Source organism: Bactrocera dorsalis, chromosome 1 (assembly GCF_023373825.1).
Source record: "Bactrocera dorsalis isolate Fly_Bdor chromosome 1, ASM2337382v1, whole genome shotgun sequence".
NCBI classification, from domain to species: domain Eukaryota; kingdom Metazoa; phylum Arthropoda; class Insecta; order Diptera; family Tephritidae; genus Bactrocera; species Bactrocera dorsalis.
The window spans coordinates 110,165,111-110,187,779 of NC_064303.1; the positions used below are offsets into that span (position 1 = coordinate 110,165,111).

Here is a 22,669-nt window from a genome sequence, read left to right on the forward strand (position 1 = left end):
GCTCTTCTCTTTCTCTACACAAAATTTTTAAGTTGTGCTGCCGCTTATTTCCGATTAACCGGTTACAGCTGATCGAACAGGGTGTGCCAGGTGATGGAGAATGTTTGTAATTGGTGACAATAAGACGTTATAATAAATGTATTCAAATGTTTAATGTGATAATAAAGGAAAATAATAATAATAACAAAAAAATAAAATAAATAAATAAATAAATAAATTATGTATACATTTTTCAAAATAAAACAGCTGTTATATAATGTTAATTAGGGATATGTAACTTTTATAATTATTTAAAATATATATTTACATATATACATATGTATATGTATAGTATTTTCCTTTTAAGATTATTTTATACGGTTTTTTAAAAAAATTATTATGGTTTTTAATATTTTTGTGTGACAATATTTTAGTTATAAATTACCGCCAACTTAAAATACCTTTATTTGATTCTGCCGTTGAGTGCCCAAATGTATGCATCACAAAATTTCAACACTCGGTGCTTACTGAGCGAAGTACAGAAAGCTCAGCGGCATGCCGGCCTTCAACATGCGGTTATTTGAGCTTTTATTTTTAAGCTTTTTTTTTTATCATTTTGGAGTTGATAGCCGCAAAAGACAGGATAATAAAAATTTAGTTCCATTTGAGGCTTGTTGGCGATTGGTCGAGAGTTTGCTGAAAAAAAAATTTACCGTTAAAATAATTATAAAAAGTGCTTATCTATAGTTTTCTGAATAAAAACGGTATTAATTTGACGAAAGTGATAATTTATGTCAACAAGTTTAAGTTATAGGAAATAGATGAATTAAAAATGCAACTAACATAAATTATTAAAACTATTTGAACGGAGAAAAATACATAAAAAGTTTAGCAATAATATGAATTTTTGAAATAAATGTGAAAAAGAAGTTTATAGAAAAGTTTCTGCGATTTTAGAAAAAATTCTAATTAAAAAAAAAAAAATAAATAGAAAAAATATTTTTTTTTTAAATTTTTTTTAATTAAGTTAGTTAAAAAAGTTTTATTTCCTTATTTATTTTCCCTTTGTAACCCACCGCTTTTTCCTTCACAATTACTATCTTCGACCAAGCTCTCTTTTGTAGCAATTATGACTTCGTTCCGGATGCGCTAATGGCATAATTTCATCGTTTGAATTACCGAGCATAAAGTGCAGCTTCAGTCACAGACTTTGTAGCTTCTGCTTCGCCGGCATATGGCGTTCAACAGCATGTGCTGCTCTTTGAGTGAAATTCAATAATAACGCTGTGACAAAAGCAATGAAAGCCAAATCTTCAGCGCTTGTATTCCATTCCACTTTTGTATACATATGTGTGTGTGTGAGTGCAAAGTGTGCGCTGAAGAAATTTGTTCTGGCGGCGCCTTTTTTCGTGTTACTGTGAAAGTAACGGCTTTTATGCTCGCCGACAGCTTAGTTTTAATGGCACTTCAACTTTGTGTCTATGAAATGTAATGGAATCTGCATTGGCTCTTAACTCAATTGGAAAGTAGTGCAGTCATTAGAGACTGGAGTGGTAAAGAGAGAGTCTAGTGTTGAAGGATTACAATTTTTTATTTTTCTGGGTTAAAAAGTTACTTTAGAGTCGAACTACATAAATTTCTATCGAAAGTATTTGGTAATTAATCATTATCAACTCCGCTAAGTACCTCAAAGCATTTACAATAGAATACTCATGGCTTGAACTTAGACTGTTTGCTGAGGTCTACTGAAGTCTGGTAATGATACAGAAGAAGAGTGTTATTTAATGCAGCTTTTAACCTATTTTTGATAACATTACTACGACTTTTCGGTTATGGTTAGATTTTTTAATTCGCCTTAATTATCTCTGGAATTGGCTCTGTATGCCGAAAGACTCATTTTTAGTCTTCAAGATATTTCTTTTCGTGATTTTCTTATACTTCTTACTTTATTTTCGACGTTGTCTTTTCATTTTTAACATCTATTTATATATTTTATAATTTTTATCACGTGATGGTTATTAAAAGAGCAAAGAACAAAGCAGAAAGAAAAAAAATGATATAAAAACCAAGTAGAACGTGAACTAAAAAATTGTAAAAACTACTATCCAATAAAGTAAAATAAAAACAATAAAAAAACGTCATAAACAAACGCGTTATTAGCCAGCGTCTGTGGAGGTGCTTGCGTTGCTTCAGCTGTAATTTCGTAAGTATATAAATGATTTTAAATGTGCCACTGATTTTACACTCCCCCTTTTCATACCCTCCCCTTTTATTCCTTCCCTTTTACTATTCTGCATCTTGTTTTCTTTAATGGCTTTGTTTGTTGCTCGTAATTTAATTGTGGTCCAGCTTCAATTTATAGCATTTCCTTGCCATTCAAGACATATATGTATATGTGTATGTATATGTGTACATGTATACCGTTAGCTAGCTACGCGTCTACTAATGAAAGTTGATATTTAAATGCCAGCCACAAGAGCTTGCATGGCTGGCGTTTAATGTATTTTCCTCAGACAATTGTAAAATATGTGTCCCTTTCGTGCGCTAATGACAAGGAAGAAGAGAAAAACAAATACTGCGATAAAAACAAAGGCAAAATAATAAAAGCCAAAACGCAGTCAGATAAGATTAGTGTCACTATGCTTAATAACATAGATTATTGCCGTTATTTGTATGTGCATTGCTTTGTAATTAAAGCCTGTCTGCATTTACGACAGGGCGTATGAGTAACATGACACCTGTTGGCAGCCGATTGTACTAGAGCCAATGATTAAAATAGAATGTCGCTGGCTATTTATATATTTTTTTAGTGCGTTAGGGATTATATTTCAAGCACTTTCATGTAAGGTTAAAAAATAAAAATTTAGCTTAAGCTTAGCAAAGCTTAGTTTGGGCAATCAGGCGCTAGATTTAATTCGTTGATTTATTCACAAGGGAAAGTAAATACAATTTTATTCTCTTATTCGTTATCCTTTGTTGCGGAAGTTATAACTCTTTCTACATTTATTGATATCTTCCATTTTTTGCTATTAGCTGATAGAGCTATTGGGTACTGGAACTTACCTCAATATACACTTTGAGAGTAACGAATTTTAAAAATAGACACAACAATTAGTAAGCCTTTGGCTCTGTATTGGACTACTGCGGAAAGTTGGATGATTTTATGGATGAAAGTTGTCCAAATATATTTCAAAAGTCCCTCTAATCATATGGGGAGAAAATTTTATTTTTTCTCACATCTTGATGCTCCTCAAGTGCTTACAGTATATAATTTGTAGAAAGGTTTTAAATTAAGAAGGCCGCTAATTATCATTGATTGAAAGATTTTAGGTGCAACTTTTGATAGTCTATGTCCTTCACTCCTCATACGACCGCGATTATCGCCAAGTTACAGAGCCGCAACAAAAGAAACATTGTTGGCAACTTACAAGGTAATCGGCCCGCTGGTCCTTAACTAGGCCGCACCAATATGGTCGCCTAGATGCAGTGGAACGCAGATGAAGAAGCTTCAGACTTGTCAGAACACTGCACTCCGGAATACGACAGGATGCCTTGCTTATGCTTCAGTTCAAGGTGCATAATGAAGTACTCTCCAGGCAGCTCCTGCTAAGATGATGGAAAAGAATCACCCCTGCAGTTAGCTGCTTGGAGTGGAACCGCCTCCAAGGAACATTAAGAGGTCATTCCTCAATTACGTCGACGACATTAGACAGTACGCTGACCAGACTTCGGACACAACAAACTTCCGACAAGCACTGACTTCCCCTCACTTCCTCTGCGAAGAGCTCGAATTGTTGCGAGAAACGAGAGTGATCCTTTCGCAACTTCGTTCTACCTACTTATCCAGAACAGACCCCGACGTATCCAATATATGTCCTGCGTGCAATGAGTCTCCGCATGACGCATCTCCCCACCAACCCCACTCATCTAACACCCCTCTCCCTTTGGTCCGACCTCGTCGAAAAAGCACGTTTCTTGGACGTCAACGACAACTTGGCTAACCCTCGCCATCCCAACAAGGACTAGGTACCCGTTAAAACAACAACAAAAACATTGATTGAAAAAATCAAAAAATTATACTTTTCCAGAAATAAGTAGAGAGGTCCAATCAAAATACGGAAAACTTTTAATTCATTGAAATTTAAGCGGAATCTGCGTTCTGGGTTCTTACTTCCATTGAGACTGCGATTTCCTCACCAATCGTCTCTATTTTATAATACCATAACCATTGCTTATTGAAAAGCAATTAAAGAGTTTGCTGAAGCCAGCTGATCTCTAGACCAACAGACTTCAAAATAGTGTCTTAAAAATAGTTTAAGTTTAATAAAAATTAAATATATTTGTTGAATACTTATTTGATAATATATGGTATATATATCTAAGTATTTACGTATCGCAATTTGTTTTGCTGTGGGCACAGTCAATACTCAGTTCAATGTCAAAAATACGTGGGCTCGCCTGAGCGGCCAAGCGTAAAGACACCCACACAAAAGTACAATTTGTACAGTAAGATTTGTGAATCGAAGTAAGCCTACCGCCTACTTATCACTGCACGTATTTGTTGTGATTTACACAATTCTTTGACAGTCGTAGTCTTGCGGATTGCTGCTTGAATTATTCATGAGTTTTATGTATGTGATTTGCTCTTGAATTTCATTGAAAGTTTCGAACTTTCCGCTCAACAACTTGCGAAACAAGAAAACAACGTTCATAAAACGACAGTTGGTTTTTGTTTTCCCAAAGCAGAAATGGCAGGAATTTCTGTAGAAAATCGATACAACGCTTTGAATAGTTTAAGCAGAAGGAGCAGCTATGACAGAAGTTAAGGTTAAAGAGGCCATGAGAGTGTAGTTGAGGTTAGGTTAGGGAAATAAAGTGTACTTACACTGTGTGTGGAAAAAAGTTGTTGTTGTTAGGTGAACTTTAAGGATTAAATTTTATTACGTTGCAACTGAACTAGGTCGTCAAGGCATTTTGAGTGCTTTTATGGTAAAATCAGATGATGTTGTTGTTTTTGCAGTAAAGCAGTAGAGGAAAGAAAAAAAATTTTATGAGAAGGTATTGTAATCTTGTAGAAAAGGACTGACGGCAAAGAGGGATATATAAAATAATAATGTTCTAGGTAAAGCGGCTGATCTATTGCGATTAAGACCAATAGAAGAAAGAGGCCGTGTAAGTATTTATGAACGACAATTTTGGAAAAGTAGAAATTCTGGAAAATTCGAGCAATTCTCCTGTGGCGTTAGTGGGGCTCGAAGCCGATTGTTGTTGTTTTAACAGTTATCTAATCCCCGTTAGTATGGTAGGGATTATCTAAGTCGACGTCATGTAACGGGAGGCCCAAGAAATGCGCTGTTTCGAAGGGGTCGGACCAAAGGGAAAAGGGTGTCAGATGAGTAGGGTTGGCCAGTGTCTTGTGGAGACTCATTGCACGCAGGACATATGTTGGATATGTCGGGTCTATTCTGGATAAGTATTCGTTTAACTTGCTACAATATCCAGAACGAAGTTGCGCAAGGGTCACTCTCGTTTCACGCGGCAACTCGAGTTCTGCGTCTGCAATGGGTGGTGATTTTACTTCAAGAACGTCTTTCACTGGAAGGCAGTCGGTGAAGGTATTGATGGTTCCGCTGTGAATGGCGGTCAGTGCTTGTCGAAAGTTAGTTGTGTCCGAAGTTCGGTCGGCGTATTGTTCGATGTCGTCGACGTAATTGAGGAAAGACCTCTTGATAATCCTAGGAGGCGGTTCCGCTCCAAGCAGATGAGTGCAGGGGTGATTTCTGCAAAAAAATATCCCAGCAGGAATTGGAAGCATAATCGATTCACTATGTAGGTGTTCAATGGGAGACAAGTCTGAAGCTTCTCCACCGGCATTCAACTGGTGATGATATTGGTTCGGCGTAGTTGAGTACCAGCCAGCCGATTGTCTTGTAAGTTGCCAACAACGTTTCTTTGTCCTTTTTCCATGTGCTGCCGGCTAGCGATTTGAGGATTTTGTTGCGGCTCTGTAACTTGGTGATAATCGCGGTCGTGTGAGGAGTGAAGGAGCACTAAAAAATCTTAGGGTTATTAAGAGTCGGTATCTTGACTCCAACGCCTGCACTCGGAGCCGGTGCGTTGTCATGCTAGAAAAGTTTTTCTTCGCCAACATGTTTTCTGTATTTCGAAGTTGGTACGACATCCGGTCGATTGGGCCGCCTTCGCCCTCTTCAGAGGGAGTGAATCACTGAAGTCCAATGGTACGACCTTCTCTGCTCCTTTGGTTTATATGGAAACATATTTCGCCGCAGTCTCTTGGTTATGCTTATAGTCTGGATTGCCAACCATGACCCAGACAGTTTTCTCAGGACCAAACTTTCCTGCCGGTTTTGATCTACCTCATCTTTTGATCTCAGATGCCTTCTACCGACGGTCTTTTGTTACATTATTCTCCGTCGTAGCTATTTTCGGCGTTAATGAGCGAAGCGCCTCCAAAATTAATAATCCAACCACCGATCGAGATGGTATTTTTGGTCCTGATCCACTTGAAGTCAAAACCAAATTTTGAGTCCGATTCGGCTACAATTTTGACAGAGGCTACAATGCCAAGTTTCTCTGGCGATAGTGATATCATCAGACGGTGAGTCTAAGAATCGATCTCACAGTTTATTGAATCGAAAGTATTTAACGGCTTTCCTCTTAAAGCTAATTGGTGAAAATGCTATTGAATGAAGAAGAAAGTTTTTCATCCCTTAAAATTATCCTTAAAATTTATATAAAAATATAAACATATTTTCTAGCAATAAGCAAGCACATATCAGTTATTTCGCTCACCCTGTAAAATCACTGAATGATTCAAACATAACAATTTAACCGGTCACATGCAGTCCTTCCATCATTCAACCATTTGTCCATACTTGCAAAACAAATTGAAATATTCATTTATTCCAACCAGCTTCAATAGAAAGCGAAGTCGTTCGCCTTCAGATTGAGATTGCATGTTGTGGCAGACCGCAATCATAGCGCCACACACAAACAAATACACACCCACAAAAGTCATAAATGCTTTGTGTTAAGCAAATCACTGTACACTATTATATATACACTTGTATATATATACTTATATAAACGTGTATGAATTTACTTAAATGTATGCGCACCCTTTGCCAAGCTCACATTTTGATCGCCAGCGGAGGCTGTTAAAATGGAAAGCCAAGCAAAAACAAAAAAAGAGTAAATCGCTGTAGAAATGTTTAGCACGTGTGAAGAAGTGAAGTTGTTTCAGCATTTTTCGCTGATGGCTGGAAAATGACTTTTGCCTGTTGGCTGGCAGAAAATGTTTACGTTTTGCAATAAATGTCGAGCAAGCAAAAATTTACACACACTCACACACAAACGAGGCGTGGGGAAATTATTAGCGCACGTATATGTACATATATTGGCGCTTAGCAAACAGCAAAAATGTGGGAAAATATTCATATATCCTCATAACATAATATTTGCCCATCAATGTAGATAAGATATTTACATATACATAGGTATAAAGTTAGATATGGCGTTAGGCAAATGAGTGCGTGGCAACAGCCATGACCTTGAACTTTTCTCCTGAGGCTATCACGTGAATTATGTGGTGTTTATAATAGCTTAGTTGCATAAATTGTGGTTTTAGCGATTTGATTTTTTAGTCGAAAAAGTCTTTTCGTATTTCTCATCAAACTTCAACTAATTTTTTTATATTTATAACTAGCTGACCCCGCAGCCGTTGTCCTGCGCGAAATTATGTGTTTTGAAATGAAAAGACAAAAATTCATATTTTATTGATAATCATTTATTTTCTATTTGTCTACATTTTTCTTCAATGTAACGCAGCTTGATAAACAAATTTTTTTGGTTTCTGTTCCGGTGCGTAAATGTACAGAGAAGATGGTTTTCCAACTCTTGAGCACGCCACGTATATCTGGTCGTGTGAAAAACATAGCATTTCCAAATGTATGCCACCCACTATGCGACTATTCAGTTGATCGTCATTTTAAATTCAATTTTCACTGGAAATGGAATACTTTTGAACCGAATTGGCAAATCGTTAGAACTCAAAAGAAATCCGTAGAATCAAGCATTCTGTCCCTTATATTTGATAGGTGCATCACAATCAGATTGCGATGATGCGGTGGCATACCAGGCCTCTCCAAAGAATTTACAAATTCCACTGGTAACTCACGGTGTCGTCTTCATTGTCAGACGATCGATCGATTTGTATGATTGCAAGTCTCCTGGAATTTGACTTTGAATTTTCCAGGTTAAGTCAACAACATAGGTATTTGTGGCAGCTAAGATTGCTCGTACACTCAAGGAATCGTACTTACGACAGTTTGGCCAATGTTCGTATAAACATTCGTGATGGGTCCATCTTTCGTGAATTGATAAACGGCATATGGGATTGATATCAGACCATGGGAAGTATCAGTCAGTATTGACCCATTTCCAATTCTTAGCGTATGCAATGTAAAATGTCTTCGGCAATGTAATTTTTGGTCGTATCCCATAACGCGGATTTGAAGGCTAATCATCGCGAAATGTGTGTGAACTTCAGTGCCATTCGTTTTTCGGGTGGATTGTGTAAGTTCATTCTAAAGCATTAGTTGAGAAGACACCTGGATGTCCATCTACTGGATGATCCTGCTTTCTGCGTAACAATTTCTTCGATGATGCATCCCATGTATAATATCAACGTATTTCGAATAGAGCAATATTCTCGCTAATGTTAATTTTGTTGCTGGTGGTGTTTCTGTTGACTGTACTGTATTCTCTGGGTTGAAATAGACTCTTTGGTCATTCCCCAAATTAACTTCGAGACGCACAACAGTCGGAAAACGTTCATGAATTTCAAAAGAAATATCCTACAAAGCACTTTATTTCAGTTCACGTATCGACCGTGTCGTTTAAAACCAATAACCGCCATGTTGCTTCCTATGGTGACGTATTTACAAACGCATTTTATCGATTACACCAAACTACAATACGCAACATTCACATGACTTTTGAATGTGAATTAGACAATAGTGGCGAATATGGTACGACCCATGTGTTGTCAACTTTGATGTGTTGTTAACTTCGATATTTACGCCGATAAAGTGGATACCCATCATTTCCAGCTTTTGTTTCAGAAAAGCACATGGATAATGTTTCGCGCATTTATTGTCAGGCATACAAACCGAAGTGTGATTGTGGTGTCCGCAAGGTCCATGAACCATGTTGGTTTTCATCACTTCATATAATACTGGATCTTTTTCTGCATCATTAATTTCCACAGAAATGAGTTCATCAATTTGATCTGGTGTGACAACCACCACCATCCAAAGAAGAATATGTACGTGCGACAAACCTCTCTTTTGCCACTCAACAGAGTACATTTAGCATCTAACAGTACCACATATACCTACCCTACTCCAAGATAAACTCCATGAAACATCGTAACTGTTGTTTGAAAAGTCGTGCTGTGACATCGTGACGATCGCTTGCTTATTGACCGCGATCCATAATTCCGCACGTATGTCACCGCATCCTGGGAGTACTTCTTGCCTTGCCTTGCCTTTGGCTGCCATACTTTGATGGACCGATATTAGGGCGACCTCTTCGTGGCTTCGTAACAAATTTCAATCTGCAATTGACCTCTTTGTGTGAAACGCACGTAAAGTTTTCACTGAATAATTTTTCTTTTGAATAGCCGGAATAAAAAAGCAAGCGACCTAAATTGAACTATTCAAATAATTTACAAATCAAAATATTGAAAAACAAAACAAACAAAAATTGAAAAAAAATGTTTATGGAAAAAAGATACTTTTTAGAATTATCCTAAAAAAAAAGTATTCTCCTTGTTTGGGCGGAGACCTATCCGAATTGGTGGTAATCACCGAAATCGGTCCAGGCGTTCTCTAGTTATAAGCGTAGTAACTAACATCACTTTCTTTTATAGATATTAAGCGATGTGATAAAAACTTGATCCACAGATGTCGTCTTTTTCTTTGGCATCGTTTTGTTTAATACACGTTTACGCCAATTTAAGGTTTGAATATTGGATACTGCGATGGTAGCGCCATCTATCGGTCAAACATTCCAAATTTAAAAATTGATTAAAAATGAAAAAATAATTTAAAAAACATTTTCCAGTGGACCAAATTGTAAATATAAACCATTCCCGAATCTCCTTGAACGTACACACAAAATTTCATGAAAATCGGTCCATCCGTTTAGGAGCAATTCCAAGGCAAACACACGGTCAGAAGATTTATATATATAAAGATGTACTTTAATGAACCAAATATTTACCATTTTGGCCAAACACTTTTTGCCATTTTTCTGCCAGAGACATTATTCCATCAGTGTAAAACTTTTCTGGTTTCTCGGCGAAAAACTAAGACAAGTAATTTTCAAAGACTTCTCTCGAAGCCTACTTTACTTCATTAAGGGAGTTCTGGATTAACCAAAACAAATGATGATCCGATGGTGCAAAGTAAGGGCTATATGGTAGATGCATCAAAACTTCCCAGCCAAGCTCTCCCCGTTTTTGCCGAGTCATCAAAGATCCATGTGGTCTAGCGTTGTCTTGATGGAAGACTAAGCACTTTCTGTTGATCAGTTTTGGCTGCGTTTCGATTGCTTGCTTCAATCTCTTCAGTTGTTGACAGTAAAATGTAGAATCAATCGTTTGACTAAGCTGGAGTAGCTCATAGTGGATGATTCCTTTCCAATCCCACCAAACACTCAGCATAACCTTTCGTCATGGGCGTCAATACTGTCATTGCGACCATTTGTTGGGTTTCACCATGCTTGGACCATGATCTTTTTCGCACATTATTAGAGTATTTGATTCACTTTTCGTCTCCTGTTACCGTTTGCTCCAGAAATGGTTCGATTTCATTTCGTTTTAGCAAAGAATCTCAGATGTTCAACTCTCATCTTTCCAACACTATATACTACGACACAATGTGATTGGTAGCACTGGAGATATACGACTGCAAGAACATCTATTGACAAAATACAAAAAGACTTTTTCGACTACCCAATATAAAGTTTAAAACCTTTTTCTTCTTTTCCCATAATCTTCCGCATCCATGTTACTTATATGCATATTTATGTGTAATTTATATATAACCACAAAATAAATAATCCCGCTCATTAATCATTTAAAATGCGCATCACATTCATGTGTGCTCATCCTCTCATGAGCACAAGCAAATAATTATGACAGTTATTAACGAAATAAAAAAAGTTGTGCTCCCCATCATACTCCCAAATTGCGCTATTCAACTGACAATCAAGTGCTACGCAAATAATTGCTTATCAGCTTAATTGCCAGTTAACTCATCGATGCTTAAAGGCAATATTCATCACTCGAGTAATATATGCAAATTTCTCTATCAATATACTCGTATATGTGTGCATGTGCATTATTTCTGCACCGTGGGAGTAAGATAATCATATTAGCAGGAGCTGGTATAGTGCACATATAGTTAGAGTACACTGGCACCGAGTTATTGCCTTGTAAATGTCTGCATGTAGTGGCGAATATTTCGCACAAGTGTGTAGGTATTTAAATATGTGTAAGTTTGCTGCATATTAATATATTTATTTGTTTGTATGTATGTAGTCTATCATATTCTCAAGCCATAATGACAGCTGGTGTTAGTTGATCATACACGGCGTATGAGTAACATTTAATTATTTTCTGCATTCGACCGCACCCAGTCAAGCTGCCACACAAGTGTTAATTTAATCGCTTGTGGATAGGCATAGTAAGCTGACACATGCTTGATTGGCATGCACAGTTTGATTAATTAGCCGAAGATGTAAATGGAAAATTTAATGCAATTTATTTGTTTTAAATTTGGGATTTTAATAATTTTAGTAGTTTTTAAAGTGGGTGTCACTGAACTTTTTTAAAGATTTTTTTTAGGACTTTCTTAAAGTAGATTTTTTAGTTTCTTTTAGTGAGCACGATTTACAAGACTTTTTTTTTAGAGATTTAACAGTTTAAATACAAGCAAATGGTATACAAAATACCTATAGTTAAATATAAAATCCTCACAAAGTGTGTTCCAAAGTTTACACGAAGTTTCTAACACTCCGACGAAAGTTTTGGAGACCCTACAAGTAGTCAGTTCGCCTGCCTGTTTATACTCTGAGCACTAGTCGCTCAGAGTTTTTGGCGTATTTATGTATGGACAGGAAGAGTGTTCCTACAAATATGTTCTTGGCTTTGATTGACAGAAAATGGAAAATGCCAAGCGCTCGGTGAGTGTATCAGACTAAAAATGATTGATTGCTAGTGAGCAGACCGTAAAGAACAATATATATGGATGCTATTTTGATAAATTTGGTTGAATAAAAGCAATTAAAATTTATGCACATTTTTTAGAAAGGAAAATTTTATAAATATCTGTGGAAAAATATGATTTTTAGAAGCTAGGCGTTTGATATTTTGACGGTTGGCCTGTATTTTAATTCTTTAAATAAATATTTTCATATTACTTAGGAGCTTCCAAAACTTTAGAGAAAAAAAAACAGATTTTTTTTTTATAAATAATATGAACCTGTGAAACTCTAAAAGGCACAGATAAGTAACCAAACAAGAAATTGGTAAATAAAATTTTAATGAGGAAATAAAAAATATGAACTTGTGAAACACCTTCGCAATAAATGAAATAATAAGAGAAGAAATAAAGAAAAATAATATGAACTTGTGAAACACTTGCATAGACATAAGTTATAATTGAAAACAAATCAAAGAAAAAATCAAGAAAATTAACATGAAGCCATCATCATCTAATTAATACAAAGTTTGCAATCAAATCTATTCATTTCGCTAGAAGTTTATAGACACGAGTATATTGAAATGTTAAAGGTAACTCTTTCTGCTTTTGAAGAATACATAAGTAGCCAATCAAGGATGGAAAAAAACAAATGAAGAAATAAAAAAAAATATGAACTTGTGAAATATTAATACAGACATAAGCAAGGAAGCCGAAAAAAATTAAAAAAAAGAACAAATGAAGGGAAAGAAAAATTATGAACTTGTGAAACACTTGCGCGGACATAAATTATAATAAAAAAAAAAAACAAAGAATAAAAGCAGAAATGAAGAAAAATAAAGGAAAAAATTAAGGTAAAAGAAAAATTATGAACTTGTGAAACGCTTACATAGGCATAAGCACAGATCATCTAATTTACATAATTTACATACAGTTTGCAATCAAATTTACTAATTTTGCCAGAAACATGTAAATATATTGAAAAACTAATAGTTAAGCTTTCTGATTTTGACTTTCAAAAGTTTTTGACTCTCTAAGAAATACTAATCAATCAAATTATTAAATGTTAATGCTTCTTCTTATATAAGTTTTCGAACAATTTTCAAAGTTACTATGCCTAACAAGCATTTGCCATTAGAAACTTCTCTTTTAGCAACGAAGAAACAAACAAATTGTTAATTTAAGCAACTTAGCAAAAACTTTTACTCCCACTTTTGCTTCACTTTAATGAAAACTTTTTCATTACAAGCTATTACATGCACATGCTTGAGCAAACAAAAACTAACTCCATTACTCGACTCGGCCCAGAATCAAAAAACTCTATGCGAAAATCAATATAACAAATCACGAAAAACACAAAGCACGACAATGCAAACTAAGTAAATGTGGAGCAACAACCACAAATAGCGCATAAAATACGGTGTAAAGAAAATTACGTTGGATTTCCAATTGACATTGCCAACTGATGAAAGCTGAGAGTGAAAACCAAAGTCGCAACAAATCTCTTTTAGCAAAATGTAACAAGCGCTAACGGTGTGGCAGTAAAATCGTATATACAGACAATGCAATTTGTTGAAACAAAGGAAGGATATGCGTTGGAAAAACACTCGCAAGCGCGGTTAAATGGTTTGTGGAGTGCGCAGAAGGGGAGAGTGAGGGGGTGGCACGTTAACGATAAATGTAAAACAAACATCGAACTGTACATATTAATGCGTGCATGTGTATTTTATAACGGTGAAGTTAAAAAAATGTCGAATAAACGCGCAGCTGCTGAACTAATGGTCACTGCGCAAAAGTTGCGTATACGCAGTGTTGCGGTTTCGGGTATGGCTTAGTGTGTTGCAGATGATTTTATTTTTAAATTTGGCTTGTATGAAGCATTTGAAATTCGTAAATGCGTAATATATGAATACTCTTTAGTCCATGTTTAGCGCTATGATTGCATAATTTAGGTTGTATATTTTAACGCGCAGTGATTGCTATGCAAATTTTAATTAAACACGTTTGAATAAAGTTTGGTTTAGTTCCATTTAATGGTAATTTCGTTTATATGGAATTAAGCTGTGGTTTACTAAAACGAATTTGTGTGGGATTTCATGCGTTTTTAGTTGGAAGTGTGAATTGAAAAATTAAAATTAAATTCTTCTAAATTCCTTTATGTGTGTGTGTTTCTACTTATGTTAAGTCGAATAAAAAGCTTGGGATGAGTTTATTATATTTTGAAATCTACATATTTATTTTATTAAAAGAATATATATTTCAAAAATTTTTAAATTAATGGAAAAAATCATATGCATGTATACGTATATATATTAAATACAATTAAGAAATGAAAAATTAAATGAATATCTGTTATATTATAAATTGAATACTTATATTATATAAACATACAAGTAAATATGTATAAAATAATGTAGTATAATAAATTTGATAAACGCTGTCAAAATCTCTTAATTTTTCTCATTTTAAATAAAAATATCCTTCATCAAATTACGAACTGTTTTCCCCACTACATAATTATGTCACTCAAGTCTGTCAAAACTGTCGCATATTAATACACTTGACATGTTTTCATGCTGATAATTGAAGCTTGATGTACAGAGTGTTACAAAAATGTTTTACTTTTCAAGCGAGGATAAAAAAATAAATTATTTTGATGAAATTTTGTATATTTACCACAAAATTAAAGTATATAAATAAGGAATTTAAATATCATAACGAAAAGAAAAATGCTACTATTTTGAGAATGTTGAATTTTAAAATTTTTTTTTAAATAAAAAAATTAAATTTATTTTTAAATTTTATTTATTTTGAAAAATATTTCCTAGCATGTTTTGCATTCGTCATATTCCTCAATAGTCCAGTCATTATAGTGAGTTCACCTCCGAATTCGATATACCCCTTTATATGTCTGTAAATACTCGAGTTCTTCAAAAATTTATGGATCACCATTCGATCATCTAGACGTTATGGGCCCTCTAGTACTTTAACCCTTGTGTTGCCACCCGGGTACCCGGGTACCCACCGCCGTGTATTTTGTTGAATAATATTTTTTCTAAAAAGGATAGGCTAAAGTCTTCTTGGATCCCCATGGTTTAACCGATTATCTAGCGAATTGTGCATTACACATAGCTCAAATTTTTTTCTAACTTCAGAAATGTTACGTCTGAAAATAGAAACACGTCTCAGCCACCCGGGTACCCGGGTACCCCGACAGAAATACAGTGCAGTTCGTGTAATACATTATGATTATAATTTTATTTTATATCTAAAAGGAGTAAATAAGTATCTGTATGATAACTATAACAAATTATGTTCATTTTTAAATATTTATTGATAAAATATACTTAATATAATAATAATAATAATTTTATTTTCCGACATGAAGTTACAAAAAAATTAATGATTTTTTTGCTTTTTGCACAGTGAAATATAAGTAATAATTTGAACAAGTAAATTTGAATAACTAAATTTTAAGAATTAATTAAAAAATTAAGAAAATCTCAAAATTACTCATTACAATGTAAACATTTAGAAATGTTCACCGAATGCTGATCGCATACGGGCTTATCGCACTCAACGCAGGATTTCCGTGTTTTTCGTCGTTTGCGAATAGGCTGCTCGTTATAAATGTAACAAAATCCATCAACAGCTCCCCTCCCAGTGGCGCCTCGACATTTGTCATTTCTAGGTACCACCTCTACTATTGGCCCTTCAAAGAAACTTTCGACTGGGATTTTGGTAGAATGGTTTCGCATTATTTGCTGATTCGGGACACGCTCTTCGATCATCGGCATTGCTTATTCTTCTCATAATTGTCGAAGGAAAAGTCTTCGTCTGTTTGTTTTCTTGCAAAGCATGCTGTTATTCTCATAGTAGATGACATAAGCAGGTGCGCCTGCAATGTCGAGGATGTTGAAAAAGAAAGCCAGCGGCCATCTACACGTTCGCTGTCGGGTGGAGTACCTCGTACACATTTGATCCATGGTGTCAACGCCAGCTTTTGTTTGATTATATTTAAAACAAAATCATTTCTGGTTTTTTGTGAGCTGCATCAGAAATTTCATAATCATAGTGCATCGTACTAATAAGTATTACAGCTTTGTTTCTCTTTTTATTTTATTTTATTTTATTCATATTTTATGTTTATTTTATTCATATTTTTCGCATTAAATTTTCGATAAAATTAAAAACCCATCGTGGTAAATAAATCGTATATTTATTTTATTTACATTACCTCAAAAACTGTGCTTTCGGTAACTCCTCCATATGCACACACGCTGACTCCAGTTAGTCAACGACGGAAACTTAACTATACCGCTTATATTCGTTTCACGGAATTCTGGAACGTTCCTGAGGTCCAAAGCAATTAAGAGAGCGACCTGTTTCCCCATCCCTTAAATTCCACGCAACTGGCCTTCGCAAAAACGAGAAATTTACGTTAGAGCAGCGCGCGTTTTATTCTTGATTTAGGACTATGAAGGTGTCTGTACATAATTTATATGGTACATTCAAGTAGAAATACCTTTCTCAGATGTCAATAAAGAGATCCTGATAGAATGCACTCAATTATCTTTACGTCTAACGCACTTATACGCACGAATTTGCGTACGGGTATCCGGGTACCCTGGGCGGCAGACAGTGTGATTTTTTTTGGGTAGCAACACAAGGGTTAAATGAGTTCTATATACTCCGAACAAAGAATATTAGAAAGTACGGAAAGGACGGAGACCCTATAAAATATATGTGTATAAATGATCAGCGTGACCAGTTAAGTCGATTGATCGAATGATGACCGTCTAGTTCCTCATTTTTTAAGATATCGCTCGGAAATTCTGCCAGTGGAGAATCTAAATTATACAATATCTATGATTTCGAGATACTTACTCTAATAGCCGATCTATTATCAAATCTATGTGTCTCCACGAATTATAATATAATTTCGTTCTATCTTATAGTAAACGATACATTCTAATTGGTTTTGAATAAAATCATCTAGAGCAATATATTTTTATTTCATATCTGATCTTTTAATCTTCCGGTAAACAATAAATAAACATTGATTTTCAATTCTGCTTGGAACATTTTAAGATTTGAATATAGCTTACGTACACCATGACGTATGAGCAACACTGCATATATTGTATAAGGCAGAAGTGTGCACAGTACATTTGATGTATAGTTTTAACTGTGTATAATTGTTAAAGGAATAATTTTATGGAAAAAATTAACAAGATCTTTCACAATAGTTTTTGAATCAAAATTTTGTATTAGAATATGAACTGTTTCAAATTTTCAGTTTATTTGCTTTGGAGATAAAAAATGTGATACAAAAGAAATTAAAAATGAGAAAAGTAATGGTTTAAAATAAAAATAAAGATAATGTTTACTTTAGAAAATAGTGTTAGGGAATGTATTGAAATTTTACTGAGCATCAGCAAAATGAAATCAGCATGGTCTCATCAAAAGAATACCATAGAAAACCTCCAATCTACTATAACCAGAAACACTTAAAAACAGTGTTACATATGTATTTATAACAAAATAAAAAGAGTTAAGGCTCTTAATATGTACTCAAGAGCTGCCTTCTTCTCTCTCTCTCACTCTCACAAAACATGTTGATTGCCTTTTAGAAGTCACTTGCCATCTTTTTGTAAAGTCACAAAACTTTCTGTCACATAAACCTATTAAGTTGCTATACAATAAACTCCCACAATGTCTTAATAATTAAACACCAAAATGAAATTTAATGAAAATCAGCGCAGTTGTGCCAACCAGAAGCACATTAGCTAAACTTTGTCATTAAATTCTTCAATTATGTGCACGCGCTGGCGCAAATGGCTCCTTGGCTCATTATTAATACCAACATTCAATTATATAAACATACAGTGCATAATAAATGAGCGTGTGTGTGTTACAAACCCACATTGTACTCTTATATCACATAACGGTATAAGCGTGAACGCTTGCAAGATGACATTAGAAAGTATAATGATGTAATGTGATAAGAAATATGACCAGAAAGTTTAATGAAATGTTGTTGTGATGTAAGCAAGAGTGTATATTAATCAAATTATAAAACGCTGGTGTGTTCGTGAGCTGAGAATTTATCAAAAGTTAATAGAAATAAATGCGAAATTTAAAACACAAACTCGCAAACTCAAGTAAAGGAAAGAGGAATAGCAAAAAAAAAAACAAATAAAAAATGGCAAACACAGTAATGAGCAACGAAATGTCAGCGGTAACAGCGTTCATAGCGTCCTTTTTGTTCTGCATGCGTCACGCATACACGCATTCGCTGCCCCACGCACCTCTCAGCGACGCATTCGTTGATTTATTTTACGGATTTTGTATATGCTCGTAATGACAAAGTTTTTGACATTCGAATGCAAACGCACTGATTCAATGCGGTCACCGCTGGCGCTTATCTTGACTTCACTTTCTTATTCATGTACACTCATACACATTCATAAATACGAGTGCTAACAATGTCATAACACAAAAGCAAACACTCAAATATATATGAACATTTTTTGCGTGTATTTATCTTGTGGCGGCAACTTTTTACGTCTGCTGTATTATGTCTGTCTGACTGTGCTTGCCTTCGCATTCAAAGAGCTTGGCTTGGCTTTATGGTAAATAAATAATTTTTGCGCATTATGCTTTGATTGCATGTTTATCTCGGATTTTTTTCGGTTTTCTATGTGGAATCTTCTTTCTAAGGGCTGCTTTAATAGATGTACTTGTCAACATAAAATCCCACATACTTTATTATGATCTAAATCTGTATGTTAATGTGCTCGCTTGCATTGTTTGCAAAAAATTTATTGGAATTGTAAGTGCTATTGAGAAATATTCTTTTATTTTTGAGACGCAATTATTAAAGTAAGTTTTTGCAATAAAATGGCTGCGTTCAGACGCGTAAATCACAATTACTTGCTGAGCTTCGTTGACCAAGACGTTGAAAAAGTTAATTTTTTTGAGAAAATGAGACGAAATGCCTTAAGAGTTAGTAGAATTGAAAAAGAATTGGCGACAAAGCTTATGACGACGTCTAAAATATTCTTTTTGTTATATAATTGTACTTTAATAGCTTTTCTTCTTTACTAGCAACTGAAATCAAAAAGCTTTCAGAAAAATAGAATTATTATAATTATATTTAAATAAAAACATATTTCACAAAGAAAGCTTTATGTTAGATGAAAGCTGCACTTTTCTTGAAAGCTTTACATTTTCAAAGCTCAATGCTTTAAGTTTCGTAAAAGCTGTAAAATTTCTTTCAGTTTCTTCACGGATATTCACATCTCGATCAACATTTTCTATATAGACATAAGCTATCTACAGCTGAAAGCTTTCACATTTGTTAGTCAATATCTTTTCTTTAAGAAAGACTACATATCAAGCTTTATGCTAGATGAAAGCTGCACTTTTCTTGAAAGTTTTAATTTTTCAAAGCTCAAAGCTTTAAGTTTCATAAAAGCAGTCTTGATACAAATTTTTTACATAGACAAAAGTTATCTACAGTCAAGAGCTTTCGAATTTGTTTGTCACTGTCTTTTTTAAGAAATATTACATACTAAGCTTTCACTGGATGAAAGCTTAAATTTTTTTGAAAGCTTTCATTTTTCAAAGCTCAAAGCTTTAAGCTTTGTGAAAGCTTCACAAAATTCACTTTATAAAATCAGGATTTGTTTTGTAGGCAAAATTTTTACTTAACTGGCTGGGAGTGCTCCGTTAACAGTTTTAATACCCTTTCAGTAGAACTTTAAGCGGCTTTTCGAAGCCAGATATAGTCCTGTATTGTTTTTAATCGGTCTCCTTCATCTTTACTGGAACAGACCGGTTTCAGTTTATTATTACCATTTTCGGAATTGTATCACCCATGCTTTGATTAATTTTCGCCAAACAAATTTTTGAAAGAATATATAAATACGTATATTTATTTTCTCAGTAAAACTCTTCTCTCTCTTCTGGTTGTTTAATAGCTGCCTAACAATGTATATTTTCCATTTCCTTCATCAATAGATTTGAATAAATATTATATGTAGTTCATAAACATACAGGGTGTATGAGTAACCTATATCATAGTGTTTACATTTTAATCGCAGAAAATCACCTTTCAGTAGTCAATTATTCAAATTGCAATCCACATATAAACAAATGACAATTGCTTCTAAGTTTTGTACATTACATTGTTGAATGGAATAATTTGCCCCCAGGCTTAAAATAAAACTGATTGATTGCATTGCAATTTCTCATAAAGTTATTAAAAACTGCAATCTCATATTCAATTAAGCTAAAAGCACATCTAAAATTTTTTTTAATACAGAAAACAGTTATGGCAGCTATCCAAAAGCATACGACACAACAACAAAAGTAACAAAAAAACTAGTTCACAATACTATTTTCCTCTTTGTTGTTTTCGTTGTAAGAACTTAAGCTGATTAGGTGTGCATTGTATGCACTCAACAGTGAAATAGAGCAAACCATAGTAATAAGTGCACACATACATACGTAGATAGTTTCATTTCATTTGTGTGCGCAGCAGGCTTAGTTTCGCTGTGTGTGCGTAAGTACAAGAATTGTGCAAATGTACCCACAACTCAAATTGCGTGGGCTTAAATTATTATACAACTGCAGAACTTGTGGAATGGAAGCCAGTAGGTCTTTGCAAAGTTGTGCGATACTATTTTTAACTTTTAATTATTTTCCATTTATATTATTTTTGAATATTTATGCCAAGGTGAAGGTGTGAAATCAGCTGGTAATTGACTAAATTGACGCTCACTGGAGACAATTTTTGATTAGAGAATGTCTTAAATAGATTTCCATTGGCTATAAATGTCCCGATATATGATAGGAAGATCTTCTCAAAGGGAGGTATGTCTCTAGACTGTAATATGGCTAAGAAAAATTAGAGACGATGATAGAGGAAAATGAAATATTGGATCCTTGGCTAGAAAAGCGGTGACTACCCAGTCGATAGGAACGCGTTGAATATAGAATAAACGTCACTTTTAATTATTGCAAACCCCAAAATTTACTGATCAATCTAAATTTAGATTATGCTAAACTTGTTGGTCAAAGAAACATTTAAAATATTCTTCAATATATTTTCAAAATTTCTTCAATATATTTCAACACATACTCGTACTAGTATGTACATATTTCTTAGATATATTACCATTTCTTTTTGCGATGAAAGACAACCATTAACATTAGTGAGCTGACATCGGAACGTCGTCTGTATGGAAAATTGCTTTCTCATCACTTTTTCGCATATCCTTGAAGTAATGGCCTTACACCGTTATTTTTCGCACGTCAACCAACAAAAATTTAATAAAATTATTTGAAGCATAAAATTTGCTGGAAAACACACAACCAAAACACACTCACTGCAACTCATGCATAAATAAATATATATTTGTGTCGGCGTGTAGTATGGGATTGCCAACTTAAATAAAAGCATGCAGCGCTGAGTGCATTAAATTTGCATATACACGACCGCAATGCCGACACACAAATAGTATTATATATGTAAAATTATGTATGTATGTGTGTATGCATGAATGACATGAGATTGCTTGTGGGTGGTCCGACATGTAGTTATCAGCATAACTACGATTGCATGCATATTTTGACAAATAATAAAATGTAAAACAAAATAAAATGTGTCAATGATGATTGTGCAAATGTTAGTTGTGGTATTAAATTTAGTTTCGGTTCACTTTATTTGTTGTTTCGGTATTTGCGCTTTTAGTTTTTTGCTTATCAGCCAACTAACAATGCGAGCAATCACTTGTCAACAGTTCAAATTGGAAAATTCAACATTTTCCCTTTATTTATATGAGATATATGAAAGTATATAACTAGTTTAGTCAGTGGTTTGTGTTGTTGTCGGGGCAACTGCATTGAATAGTTGGTAGATAGCCCAGGGTCAGTGTAGCAAAAATTCTGCTGAAAAGTTGTTGAACTCAATTTGTAGATGCATTCACTTACATTTAATTTGGTTTTCAGTATCTTTTTTGGCAGCAGGAGCTGAAATTTTCAGGAATAATATTAAAATAAAAAAAGGAAATATATGAAAGTCTGGGCGAACATTACAACTACTTTTGACGAAGTAATATATATATATAATATATTCATATGTCATATCAAATAATATTGAACATGGCTAGACTTAAGTTCAATAAGAATGACGCTAATCAACTGAGTTTTTTTAAATTCCGTTTAATAGAGCGACCCGAGTTCTATTTGGTGTTCTTAATGACCAAAAGTGCCAGACCTTTCCTCAGCATCTCATTCACAGATTAAACTATTGCTTATTATATTTTTTGATTATCGATAATTTTCCAGTCTACAAATTTTATTATAAACGATATTTTCAAAGTATCGATTATTTT

General features: G+C 34.3%; 1 protein-coding gene across 1 annotated transcript in view; it reads left to right on the top strand.

Moving 5' to 3' along the window:
• The first annotated feature begins 2,034 nt into the window (after window positions 1-2,034).
• LOC105230829 (dual 3',5'-cyclic-AMP and -GMP phosphodiesterase 11) overlaps window positions 2,035-22,669 on the top strand; it is a 167,147-nt gene continuing 146,512 nt past the window's right edge. Inside the window, exon 1 of the mRNA XM_049449123.1 lies at window positions 2,035-2,182. The gene's annotated coding sequence lies outside the window, so the exon portion shown is untranslated. The remainder of the gene's footprint in view (window positions 2,183-22,669) is intronic.